Genomic DNA, 14,680 nt, shown 5'->3' on the forward strand with positions numbered 1-14,680 from the left:
GCTCAGCAACATCCTGCCCACCGATCATAATTCCGACCTCCCCATGCCGAAGTGCCAGCTGGTGTACGCCATCCTGACACGGATGAGCATCCATGTGGCTCAGTTGATCGCTGATGCCATCTATATTTTTGCAGGTATGGCGCCCACTAGGCACCCTTTGGACCCAGATAAGTCCAACAGGGCCCTGGGATTCCCCGCACTGATCACAGGACTCTGCCAGTCGTTCGGAGTCCCCGTTGCACCTACCAAGGTGATTCGGCCGCCCATCACCCGGGCTTTTATCGAGAAGTACTGTACCCAGAGACAGGCTCAGGGTGATGCTCCACAGGCCGCAGGCGCGCCCCCACCACCTCATCAGGCTGGCCAGGCTGGGGCATTTGACATGGAGCAGTATTTACGGCATTTGGTTCGCCAGCAGGCGGCCAACCACCGAGCACATGTACGGACCCATGATTGTCTGTACCAGATGAGCCTTAGCATGCAGAGCCAGGGCTTCGCTCCTTTTTCATGCCCTACTCCAGACCAGTTCAGGGCAGAGGTTGCATGGCCCGGAGATTGGCCCGAGGCCCAAGCAGGAGAGGCACCCCCAGAAGCTCCCGGCGATGGAGAAGAAGCCCACGAGGATGAGGAGATGGCCGATTTGCTTGACTTCTTGGGAGGGAGTGGAGATACGTGACTAGGAGATCCCCAGATTCATGTTTTCTTTCATATTTCTTTTGTCATTTTTATTCTATGTTATTATTTTGACTTGAGAGACTAACGTTTGTTTTTGCTGTTTCGATTGTCATTTGTACAGCGCATACATTTTTGTTTAGATTGTTGCGTTAGTATTTATATATCATTACTATCAATGATGTTTGAAATTCTGGAACTGTGTAGAGTTTTTCGTTTAGGGACATCGTTCGAAAGCATATATGTAAAATAAACAAAAAAATCATCATAAAAATAAAAATAGAAAAGAAAAGAAAATGAAATGAAAAAGAGAGCAAATAAGAAAAAAGAAGAAGGCAAGTAAGGAAAAAGGTGGAAAAAGAGAAAATAAGTTGTCTAGCTAAAAATAACATGCTTTTGAAAAGAGACGATTTCCAACTTTTCTTTGAAAAAATTCATTGATCATAACCAATTTTTGGAAAATGTGTATACACCTGAAGGGTGAATGCTGTGAAGATTTTCCCAGACGCCCGAAATGGACTCGGATGAATGCACAAATTGATAAAAGAACATATTTTGGAAACATTGGGTTGATTTAAAATAGAGGAAATGAATCCTGAGCCCTAGCATCACATGACCATAAAAATTTGACACTTGAGTGTCCACATAGGTGCATGCATGACCAGTTTTGCATAAAATTTCCTAATCATCATTTTTGCATTTGTGTCATGGAAATAATGTGGGGCATCCCTTTTTATCCTTGAACCAAACCAAACCCCGACATGTATCATGTCTAGTCATTCTACAAACCTTGAGCCAAGATCCTGACTCACCATGAACCTTGACCTAGGGTGAGAATGTCAATCCTTACCCTCGGGAGCAAAAAAGAAAAGAAGGAAAATTCCCCAATCAAAGAGTGGGAGAAAGCAAAAAAAAAAGAAAAGAAGGAAAATTTCCAATCAAAGAGAAAGTCAAAAAGAAAAGAAAGAAAATTCCCAACCAAAGAATAGGAGAAAGTCAAAAAAGGAAGGAAAGAAAGTTCTTGATCAAAGAACTAGAAGAAATGTGCAGAAAGGTCTTTTGACCAGACAATATCTGAACAATACAGAATTGTCACCAAATGAACGAAAAAAGAAGGAAAGAGAACCACAACCTAAAATAGTCTTCTCCCTTTGATTACCAACCAGAATCCCGTGCGCTAGCGACTTTTTTTTCTCGCCCCGCACTAAACAAAAACAGAAAAAGAAAAAAGCCAGAAAAATCAAAAGCCAAAAAACACACAAAAGCCGAAAGAAGAAACCACCAAAAGAACCCATTCCCAAGGGAAGCCCTATTGATCCATGATCACGCGTGTAATTTTTGATTTGATAGGAAATAATTTGCAAAGTCAAGTCATGACATATCTATGGTTCGGAATTAGGATGAAACACTTACCTGTGCGAGATTGATACACTTTGAGTAGATTTCTTCTATTTTTTTCGAACCCAGTGTTTCCTCGAAATGATCATTTAGAAACGAAATGCTAACATCCAAAATCTCATTTATGGTTATGGGAGATTTCAGCAGCAGACTCTCCTTCCCCGGTAGACGCATTGTTTTTCACTCAAAAAGGCATATGCTGCTCTAAGTCAGTTGGAATATTTGTCTCTTTGCTAAAGCATGTTTGCATTTTAGTGGAGAAAACAACGAGACTTTTTCAAGTCTCACAAGTTATCCAGAACTACGTAGGTCTGAGTTCCTCATTGGAGGATACGTAGGAGCAAGAGCCTCGCTTTTGTCGACCACACCGCCTTTTGTTGCCATGACTCAAGAGCTGGTAGCCCGCGGAGACACCTTACGGTTATCCGCACCTCGTCATTCAGTGACCCCAAGTGTGATTGATGAGCAGAGGCCAATGTGGTCATCTGCGCCTTTTTCGGAGATGTCAGCATTTTCCGATGGAGACTTTTCAAGTCTCACAAGTTATCCAGAACTACGTAGGTCTGAGTTCCTCATTAGAGGATACGTAGGAGCAAGAGCCTTGCTTTTGTCGGCCGCCCCATAATCTTTGTCATACTGACCCTGAGGTCATGTGACATGCACCCTTTTGTCATCCAGAGGCGGCGGGCCCGATGACAAGCAGAGACCAAGTTTGGTCATTCTGCACCCATGATACGCGGAGATACCTTATGGTTATTCGCACCCTTTTGTCATCCAGAGGCGGCGGGCCCGATGACAAGCAGAGACCAAGTTTGGTCATTCTGCACCCATGATACGCGGAGATACCTTATGGTTATTCGCACCCTTTTGTCATCCAGAGGCGGCGGGCCCGATGACAAGCAGAGACCAAGTTTGGTCATTCTGCACCCATGATACGCGGAGATACCTTATGGTTATTCGCACCCTTTTGTCATCCAGAGGCGGCGGGCCCGATGACAAGCAGAGACCAAGTTTGGTCATTCTGCACCCATGATACGCGGAGATACCTTATGGTTATTCGCACCCTTTTGTCATCCAGAGGCGGCGGGCCCGATGACAAGCAGAGACCAAGTTTGGTCATTCTGCACCCATGATATGCGGAGATACCTTATGGTTATTCGCACCCTTTTGTCATCCAGAGGCGGCGGGCCCGATGACAAGCAGAGACCAAGTTTGGTCATTCTGCACCCATGATACGCGGAGATACCTTACGGTTATCCGCACCTTTTTGTCATCCAGAGGCGGCGGGCCCGATGACAAGCAGAGACCAAGTTTGGTCATTCTGCACCCATGATACGCGGAGATACCTTATGGTTATTCGCACCTTTTTGTCATCCAGAGGCGGCGGGCCCGATGACAAGCAGAGACCAAGTTTGGTCATTCTGCACCCATGATACGCGGAGATACCTTATGGTTATCCGCACCTTTTTTGTCATCCAGAGGCGGCGGGCCCGATGACAAGCAGAGACCAAGTTTGGTCATTCAGCACCCATGATACGCGGAGATACCTTATGGTTATTCGCACCCTTTTGTCATCCAGAGGCGGCGGGCCCGATGACAAGCAGAGAGCAAGTTTGGTCATTCTGCACCCATGATACGCGGAGATACCTTATGGTTATTCGCACCCTTTTGTCATCCAGAGGCGGCGGGCCCGATGACAAGCAGAGACCAAGTTTGGTCATTCTGCACCCATGATACGCGGAGATACCTTACGGTTATTCGCACCCTTTTGTCATCCAGATGCGGCGGGCCCGATGACAAGCAGAGACCAAGTTTGGTCATTCTGCACCCATGATACGCGGAGATACCTTATGGTTATTCGCACCCTTTTGTCATCCAGAGGCGGCGGGCCCGATGATACGCGGAGATACCTTACGGTTATTCGCACCCTTTTGTCATCCAGAGGCGGCGGGCCCGATGACAAGCAGAGACCAAGTTTGGTCATTCTGCACCCTTGTATCATCCAGAGGCGGCGGGCCCGATGATACGCGGAAATACCCGAGTGGTTATCCGTATAAACATTCTTTTGCTATCTGTAAGACAGAACGCTTGATAGCATGCAGAGACTGACATAGTCTTCTGCACCTTTTGTTCCTCCGGGAACAACAACTCATTTACATGCGGAAATTTCATGATCGCCCGCGACTCTCGTCAATCGAGAGGAGCGAAATTAGTGTCATACACTAATTTTCGGGGACCTTTGCTTGATGACATACGACCATTCTTTGGTCCTTGTGAGGTGCTTGGCATCCATCATTAGGCAATTTGTGAAATTCTAGGAGCGACAAGTCACGGTCACCCGCGACTCTCGTCAACCGGGAGGAACGAAATTAGTGTCATACACTGATTTTTGGGACCTTTGCTTGATGACAAGCGACCATTCTTTGGTCCTTGTGAGGTGCTTGGCACCCATCATTAGGCAATTTGTGAAATTTTGGGAACAACGAGTCATTTGCATGTGGAGATTTTATGGTCACCTGCAACTCTCGTCAAATCGAGAGGAACGAAATTAGTGTCTTATCTTTACTTTCCTTTTATCTCCAATAAAAGACAAGTAAAGAGGGGCAACTGTCATACCCTAATTTCGTCCGGGGACCTTTGCTCGATGACGTGCGACCATTCTTTGGTCCTCGTGAGGTGCTTGGCATCGATCATTAGGCAATTTGTGAAATTTCAGGACATGTCGAAAAACCAAAAAATATTGATGCACAATCCGTAAGTTTCCGTGACACACCGGAAATCAAATGGAAGCATCGTTGCATAATTAAGTGAGGTTCCGTAACATTCCGTAAGTCAAAAAGGGGATGATTATGTAATCCGCAAGGTTCCATAACATTACGGAAAGAAAACAAGTATCGTTACGAAATTCGTAAGTTTCCGTAACTTTACGAAAAAAGAATCACCAAAAAATAGCAGAGGGGGGTGTACTTAGTAAAAATGGGGGTGCAAATAGCACCCAGGCCCATTTGGGCCCTCCAGAAGATTCCTCCAGAAGGCGGTTGCTTCTGGAGGAAGCAACCCTGCTCGCCTGGGCGAGCTGAGCTCGCCTGGGCGAGCTGGGCGGCAACCACCTCCCCTATTTTGCTATAAATAGGGGAGGAAAGCAAGAAGGAAGGGTCCAGCCCCTTAGGCACTTCTCTCTCTTTCGAATTTGCTTGGAAAAATTGTTTCCGTGAAGAAAATCTAAGCCGAGGCGCTTCCGAAACGTTTCCGTAACGTTTTCCGTGAGGAATCTCGCAAAGCTTTCAACCGTTCTTCGACGTTCTTCATTCGTTCTTCATCGTTCTTCGATCTTCAACGGGTAAGTACCTCGAACCAAGCTTTTCGATTCATTCTATGTACCCGTAGTGGTCCACATTGTGTTTCGTGCATTTTTATTCTAGTTTGTTTACTTTTTATACCCCCTGTTGACGTGCTTAAGCCATTTTACTTAAGTCATTTCTCGCTTAACTTAAAAATAAAATAAATTTCCACCGAACGTTTGAATTGTATTATCCATTAACTTCGGTCAAAATAAATTCCGACCGTTCGGTCGTGCCGTAACCACGTTGGAAATCAAAAAGAGGTAAAAAATAATATAATAATCAAAAAGACATCTTTTAGTAAAATAAAGCGGAAAATCAATCGGACGTTTTCTCTTTGGGATTTCTCATTCTTAATCGAATTGATTAATAACTAAAGTGAAACTAAAGGCTAAAATCAATTCGCCTAGTCAAGCTCGTCCATAAAAATAGGCTTTTGAAGTTTGTCATTTCAATTTCTCACTAAGCAAAATGGATCATTTTTAAGGTCCAACGCCTTAAAATGATCACCACTTAAGTAAAGAATCGCTTGATAAGAAAGAACTACGTAGGTCTGATTTTCTCATCCCAAATTGAGGAATACGTAGGAGCAAAGGGAAACACCCTTGTCGACCACAAAAAAGGAAAAATATAAAAAGGGTATAAAGGATATAAGAACATAAAAGGGAACATAAAAATCAAAGTCATGTTTGCACATTCGATTAAAGGCTGCCGTCCCTTGGGGACGGATGTGTGGGGTGCTAATACCTTCCCCGTGCGTAAATACAACTCCCGAACCTTTCACTTAAAAGTTCGTAGATCGCGTCTTTTCCGGTTTTTCCGACGTTTTCCTCAAATAAACGTTGGTGGCGACTCCGCGCGTATTCCTTTCGTGGAACGCGCATCCCGCGAGTCTCGCGTCGCCCTCCCACCGAAGGGTAGGTTGCGACAGGGGTTTAGTAATTCAGGAGACACCATAAGAACACATGAGCATTGTTAGATAGAGAATATCTTTTTAGCATCAGGCACCTATTAGGAAGACCAACGTGTTCTCTACTTGTTTTTACACATCATTTCTCTCGCGTGATTTTCTTTCTTTTTGAACATATAGTTTATACACTTGTTCATATTCACACTTACTTTTACACACCAGACACCTATTTGCTGAAATAGCTTACCAAATAACACAAGTTCCCCGAGTGTTCGACACTCGGTTCTTACCATTTTATACTACTTGTGGGATCCGGTGCACTTGCCGGAACCAGTGAACAGAATGCATTGACCTTTGCTAGACCAGCGACCTCAAAAATCTTAAGAAGGGGTGAATTAATTTCCCACTAACAAACTTTTAACCCCCTTCTAAAAGAGATAGGCTCAAAATGCAGAAGAAGCAGTAATAAATTTAATAATGTTCTTTAAACATGAAAGACAAAATTGATTGCAACAAAATAAATGAGATAAGGGAAGAGAGAATGCAAACACAGTTTTATAATGGTTCGGCAAAGTCCGTGCCTACGTCCACTACTCAAGCAACTCACTTGAGATTTTCCACTCCCTTTGTAAAAATCCGTTTACAAAGTCTGAACCACACAAGGACAACCCATCCCTTGTGCTCAGGAATCCTTACAACTTAAGAGACCCTCAGTCCCTTAATCAATCTATTTGAATGAGAAGAAAGAAAGAAGAATTCTCTCTTGAAGAGAAGGATATTACAATTGAAGTCAATGGAGAAACTCTTAATGGATTTGCAAGTGTTTGCCCAAGAGTTTCTTTTGACAGAGCATTTGGCAATGAAGTTCTCTTGGAATCTCTCTCATTTACTTTTGAGAGGATAAGACATTTTGAACAAGCAAAAATCTTTCATCAAAATTCATGCCCAAGTCACCTATTTATAGGCATTTGATGGAAATTCACAAATCCAATCAAAAGATGTGATTGTTGGCAGATTTTCTGAAAACTCTCCACTAGTAATCGATTACAATGTTTGTGCAATCGATTACACAGTTATAATTTGAAGGGTCATGAATTTTGTATTTGAATTTCAGGAGTTTCATTGCTTGTAATCAATTAGAGACATATGGTAATCGATTACATGTTCAAAATTCAAATTCAAAACCCTTTTCAACAGCTCTTTTTCATTCTTCCCTTCTGGTAATCGATTACACTTCCTTGTAATCGATTACCAGAGCCTTGCATGAATTTTAAACCCTTTGTTATGGGGCAAGACTTGATCTTTAGTGAATCTTGAAATAAGGCTTTGTTTGTTGAAGCAATCTTGAATTAATCTTGAAGCAAATGCTTATCCTTTGAAGCGGCCTTGTTTGATTCTTCTTTGGCATCATCAAAATTCATGTATTCATACATTCACATTCTCCCTTTTTTTGATGATGAAAATCAAGTGATTTCTTTTTAACATCATCAAAACAATGCATGATCCACACAAGGGTGTTTAGCCAACCATTATAGAAGAAACCCTAACAATAATGAGATTACAAAACCTAGGTATCTCTACAAAAGTTGCTCCTCTTGCTGCCTCCAGAGCTGTTTTCCCGAAATAGGCACTGTGGTGTGCTCTGGAATCTGTGCAAATCATCTGCCTTAAAGCTCTGGAATCTGTGAATATGAACAGGTGTGTAAACTATCTATGCAAAAAGGAAAATCACGCGAGAGAAATGATGTGTAAAAACAAGTAGGAAACACATTGGCCTTCCTAATAGCTGCTTGATGCTAAAAAGATATTCTCTATCTAACAATGCTCATGTGTTCCTATGGTGTCTCCTGAGATACTAAACCCCGATTCCTCATGATAGTTTAGCCTAATCTTGATCAAGCATCATCCGCAGATTCCTCTTGTTGCACTAAACTCAACCAGGACCTCATTAAGACACACATACACAACTAAATTATCGCACCCCGATTCCTCGTGATAGTACGACAAGTTAGCCCTGTACTATCAATGACTTTAGAATCAAACCAGTTTCCACTATTGAATGACCCTAACAAAGCATGCATCTATGTGATCAAGGTAAAAGCATATTGGAGTGAAAAGCATATAGCACAGAGAACACACAAAACATCATTAAATAGATAGAAATATATTTACATCAAGTACCTACAGGGAAGATCCAACATTGGATTTAGCTTTCCATAACCAGGAAGCCTTCTTTACAACAAAGAGAAGAACAAGATGAAAGATTGCAAAAAATACAAGTGGTGAGGATGTCTCCTTCACCTCTAGGATCTCACAATCACTCACAAATTCATCTCAAGCTCACAAACTGGCTCCTGCTTCAAGCTCTAGTCTCTGCAGATCTTCACATAGCAAAATCTCTCAAAACTCTCTAGAACTTGGACCTTTCTCTCTCTAGAATCTCTAGACATGCAAAGCTCTGAATCCCAGCCCAAACTCCCTTCACAAAATCTTATTTCTGGCTTAAATATGTGGCCTTGTTCGTGCTCGTGCGCTTAGCGCAATTATGGACCGCTTAGCGCATATTAGTGAATTTTGGCTTAGCGCGTGCCTTTCTCGCTTAGTGGATGGACTGAAGCGGTTCGCTTAGTGAGATGAAGTGATGCGCTTAGCAAACCTTGATGTGTTATTATTTTCTCCTATTTCTTACCCCTTTCTGTCACCATTTTAATTACTGATTAGCCTTAATTGCCAAATTAATTATGCAGGTTTATCATTTGGGCCTACTTGACTAATTATGTGTTTTAATTTAATTTCAGGAGAATTATAAGCAATTGGGCTTGGATCCAGAATTGGGCTGAACCGGCTTGGACTTGAAGAGAGCAGACAATTTTATTTGTCGTCCAGTTATATTTTATTTCATTTTTGGGCTGTATTTTTGTAATTGGGCCACCAGACCATATTGGGCCCAAAAAACAGATTTGTATGCTTTGGGGCCTAGTGACCTTTAGTGAGCCCAGCTGCTAGGGTTTTAGGGATGGGCCGGTTACTGTTCACGTAGAGATATTGTAGGGTTTCATTTTCAGTTTTTTTGGTGTTACTGTTCACGCGCATGGTACTGTTCACGTAGCAACTCCATTTTCGTTTTCTGCTTCAAATTCCAGTTTCGTTTTCTGCTTTTAATTCCAATTTCGTTTTCATTTCTATCTTCTAATTTCAGTGTGTTTTCTACCTTTGATTTCCTATTCTTTTTCTGCATTGTTTCCAATTGCAATTTCGTTTTCGGTTTCTGTTTGTAGATTCATTTTTGTTTATGTGTTGCAATTAGTTTCCAGTTGCTGTATTTCATTTGTTGTTTCCAGTTTCGTTCTGGTTAGTTGGGTTCCATTTCATATTGTTGTTGTTTTTTTCTGTTCTGTTTGTATTTCGGTTTTTGTTTTTGTTCTGCTGTTAATGGAAGGCTGAATCTCTAGTGTTGTTTTCTCTTGAGGATTAAGCATAGCTCTCTTTTAGGTTTTGTTATTAATATTTAATTTTGATTAGTTTTTCCCCTTCACCAATTATTCTGTATTTGTTGCTGATATTAATCCATGCATGCTTAATGCTTGATTAATTATCTCTGCTTAATTAACGTTCATGCTTAATGGACATGTGAGAGGAATTAATTGGTGTATGTGCTGCTTAATCACATGATGACAGCCTTGTGTTAATTTTCGCTTAGTAAATTAATTTCGGGTTGGATTAAGGGGTTGAACTAATTAGGGATAAATTCTCGTAACCTAGGATAAGAGACTTGCTTTTGAATCAAGGGGAAACAACATGTTTTAGTTCTGTTATTTTTTTTTAATTCAAGTTTGCTTGCTATTTAAATTACAAAACAAACAAACCCCCCATTTCGTTACTGTTTTATTATTATATGTTATGAACGTTTGTTTGATCATTGCTCACTGGGAGACGACCTAGGATCACTTCCTAGATACTGCATTTTAATGTTTATTTGATTTGGGTACGACTCCGATCAAACCTGTACAACTCATCTTCTTCCAGAGTCTTTCTCGCGCTTTGTTCGTGAGTGTTGTGCTTAGCGGACGCTCGCTAAGCCAACAAATTGACTTAGCGAGAAGGTGAAAAACGACACTTTTCAAAGCTTGCCTAATTAACCTAAAATTGAGAGAAAATGATTATTAAACACACAAAATAGAAGTACTAAGTATTTATTACCTATACTTAACAGAAAATACTTATAACACTACAAAATAACCATAAATTGGAAGAGTTTGATACAATTTACACAAGTTTTATACACAAAAGTTAGTCATATTCACCGACTAACAATAGGCTCAGGGTTCAATCAATCAATAATTCATTCAGCTCAAACTGGGTACAAGGGATAATTCATTCAAGCACATGGTCAGCTTTTTGGCTAAGTGGCTATCATAATCAACATGGCCTTCATCATCCTCAATTTCATGCATTCAGTCCATACTTCAAAGATTCATGCAAAAATCAGTACTAAATGATAGTCGTTTCTCTCAAAATTTAAGGATCACACTCTCACCAGGATACGGTTGTGAATGTATGAATACATGAATTTTGATGATGCCAAAGAAGAATCAAACAAGGCCGCTTCAAAGGATAAACATTTGCTTCAAGATTAATTCAAGATTGCTTCAACAAACAAAGCCTTATTTCAAGATTCACTGAAGATCAAGCCTTGCCTCAAAACAAAGGGTTTCAAAGTCATGCAAGGCTTTGGTAATCGATTACCAGGAAGTGTAATCGATTACCAGAAGGGAAGAATGAAGAAGAGCTGTTGGAAAGGGTTTTGAATTTGAATTTTGAACATGTAATCGATTACCATATGTCTATAATCGATTACAAGGATTGTCACTTCAATGTTTCTACCCTAAGAATAGCCGCCAAAAATAAGCCTTCGGGCTTCAACGCCAACTAGACTACAAAACATAAAAATAAAAAATGAGATAATAATAAAAAGCATTAGAAAAGAAAGAAGGCAGTAACAGACCTGTCTCATTGCTCCAAGAAGATCATTAGTCCAGTGAAGTCCCAAGAAACTAACAACCAAATCCACAAAGCTCCAAACATACATATATATAATATAATATATTTTTATAATAATAAGTGAAAATAATCCAAAAGAGAATTAAAAATTAGAATTGCCTTTCTTTGACAGGCAAAAACTCTTCGCCGACAACAAGAAAGTAGGTCTGGAGGGAATTGTGATTTGAGGTGGGGAATCATCAAACAAACCCTTCAATCTCTGTTCTTTATAAAATTCTTAACCCAAGGAAGCATTAGGAGTTTTTTTTAATCATTATTTTTGTTCAAAATCACATAAAATGAAATTAAGGGCATTAAGGCCCTATGAATCTAATTTAAACTATAGATAACCAGCCACATTGTTCTCTCCCCATCAACAACAAGGCATACAAAAAAAACTTATAGCAAAAACCATAAAACCAAAAAACTATCCCAATTGAAGAGACAAATCATACAATAACTAATGTAGCTCCATGTAGAGCTTGTAGGACTTGGATCTTCTTCATCAATGGAGTCCTTTGCTTCTTGAAGATCAATGGCAGTGGATTGGAGAAGGAGGAAAGGTGATTGGAGATGCCACTTCAAGGAGCAGATGAGTCAAGAGCAAGGTGCTTTAAAATACAAGGGCCAAAATCCTACATTACTAGGGTACTCTAAACTTGTGGGGTTACCTCCCTACACTATGGAGCCCTAAATAAAAGGCCCCAAAAATGAGTTGAGGTATGGTGTGATGCAATCCTACCCCCCAAGGGCATTGGATAGAAGACTCCAAGAAGATTGGGCCAGAGATGCAAAAGAAGGCCCTAGGGTTCTTATGAGCTTTAGGGTAGATTTCGGGCCCATGGGCTAAGTATAAGCCCACTTATCTTTGTAAACATTAGATTAAGGTTTCATTATTTTTGGGCCTTATATTTAGGGCTCCATAAGGTAGGTAGGGTACCCTAGAAATGTAGGATTTTTCAGCCCTTGTAATTTAGGGCACCTTGACTAGTTTTTTGTATTAGGGATAGTTTTGTAATTTCACATGCATTAAGTGAATATTTGAAGTGTGTGTTGGAAAAAAATTTAATTGAATTGGGAAAAGCTCAATCCAATTAAATTTTAGAGGGGGAGGTGAGCATTTGCTTGCTACACCCCATGGCCACAACATATAGTCACACTTTGTGCATGTCCTTCATGTTTTACACCTAAGCACACCTAGTGGAGAATCTTGGACTTGATCTTGGATTAGTGGGCTGAGCCATAGCTAAAATTCACTAATCATAATTAGTGAAATTTTGGCTCCATAAATTCAATTTCAAATTCAAGTGAAATTTGAATAGAAATTCAAATTTCCCTCCAATTTTGTGTGACTCTTAGGCTATAAATAAAGGCCATGTGTGTGCATTTTTTGAACTTTGATCATTTGATAATTACACTTCAAATTTCAGACCTCAATTGAGGCACAAAATTTCGTGCTCCTTCTCTTCCTCTCCCTCCACTCATCTTCTTCTTCCTTCAAGCTCTTATCCATGGCTTCCTATGGTGGTGAGCTTCTTCTTGATTCATCTTCTCCTTGAAGTGGCATCTCCAATCATCTTTCCTCCTTCTCCATTCTGCTGCCATGATCTTCAGGAAGCAAAGAAATCCATTAATGAAGAAGATCCAAGGCCTGTTGGATCGAGTGGCCTCAGAATAATTAAGAAGGGGGGTTGAATTAATTATTCCTAAACCTTTACTAATTAAAAAATTACTCTTTTAAGGCTTTTAATAAATTGTTAAGAGAATGAGGAGTAGAAGAGAAAACTTAACAGAAAGTAAAAGCGGAAATTAAATGCACAGCGGAAAGTAAAAGAGTAGGGAAGAAGGAAACAAACACACAAGAGTTTTTATACTAGTTCGGCAACAACCCGTGCCTACCTCCAGTCCCCAAGCGACCTGCGGTCCTTGAGATTTCTTTCAACCTTGTAAAAAACCTTTTACAAGCAAAGATCCACAAGGGATGTACCCACCCTTGTTCTCTTTGAACCTAATGGATGTACCCTCCACTAGAACTTATCCACAAGAGATGTACCCTCTCTTGTTCTCAGTCAAACCCAAGTAGATGTACCCTCTACTTGTGTCACAAAGGATGTACCCTCCAATGTGTTAAGACAAAGATCTCAGGCTGTTACACCTTTGATACTTTGTGAATGGGGATACAAAAGAATTCTCAGGCGGTTAAACGTTTGAACGCTTTTGTATTAGGGAATGGGAAGAATCAAAAGAATTCTCAAACTGTGTCATTTTGAATTCTTTGACAAGGGAGAAGGGACACACAAAAGAATTCAGGCAGTTAGTCCCTTGTTATTTTGGAAAAGAGAGAAGAGAGACACAAAAAGAATTCAGGCGGTTAGTCCTTGGCGAATTCTTTTTGGCAAAGGGAGAAGAGAATGAAAAGATGAATAGCACAAGTTTTCAAGGTTTGGAAAACCAGAAAACTTCAGAAAGCGTTTGGTACAAAGAAGAAGAAGAAGTTCAAAGACATTCAAGGCTTGTAAAGGATTTTAAGAGATTAATTGGAAAAGTATTCAAGATTGTTGTTAGAAAGATTGATTTAGAATACAAAACAAAGCCTTGCTTTTATAGAATCTTCATGTCTGGTCAAGAAGGCCATTCAAAAGAGTTATAACTTTTAGAAAAACTTAAAACCCATTTGAAAAAGTCAAAACCTTTTTGAAGAGTTACATCTTTAGATTTTTCAGAAACAAACACTGGTAATCGATTACCAAATAAGTGTAATCGATTACACAAAGCTTTTGAGTGAAATCATGTGACTCTTCACTTTTAAATTTGAATTTTAACGTTCAAGGACACTGGTAATCGATTACCAAAACATTGTAATCGATTACAGCCTTTTGAAAATATTTGGAACGTTGTAACCCTCCCGCCGAAGGGTAGGTTGCGATAGTTAGCGACTCCACTGGGGACTGTTTTTAGAGAGTTAGGCCTTCTAATCTCATGCAATATCATGACTTCCTCTTTTTTCGGTTTCCTTTTATTTCTCTTACGTTCTTGTATATACCTCTTTGATGCTTTTAGTGTGTTTTTGAAATGTATGCATGAGATAGATATTTATTCATTTGATGCACATAAACACCAACATTATTTGTACACACGGTGAGTTGAAAAGGGGCCCTATACCCGGGTCCATGGGAACATAAGGAGTGGAGGTGAATCTGTGGTCATGTTGGGTCTCCGACTTGCTTGATAACAGTGAACCTTCATCTAGAGTTTTTCTCTTTGATAACATATTGTTGCTAGTAGTCCCTACTGTCGCAATATGTTTTTCGAAGGGGAT

The sequence above is a fragment of the Glycine soja genome, unplaced genomic scaffold (assembly GCF_004193775.1).
Source record: "Glycine soja cultivar W05 unplaced genomic scaffold, ASM419377v2 tig00104038_1_pilon, whole genome shotgun sequence".
In the NCBI taxonomy this organism is placed as follows: Eukaryota; Viridiplantae; Streptophyta; class Magnoliopsida; order Fabales; family Fabaceae; genus Glycine; species Glycine soja.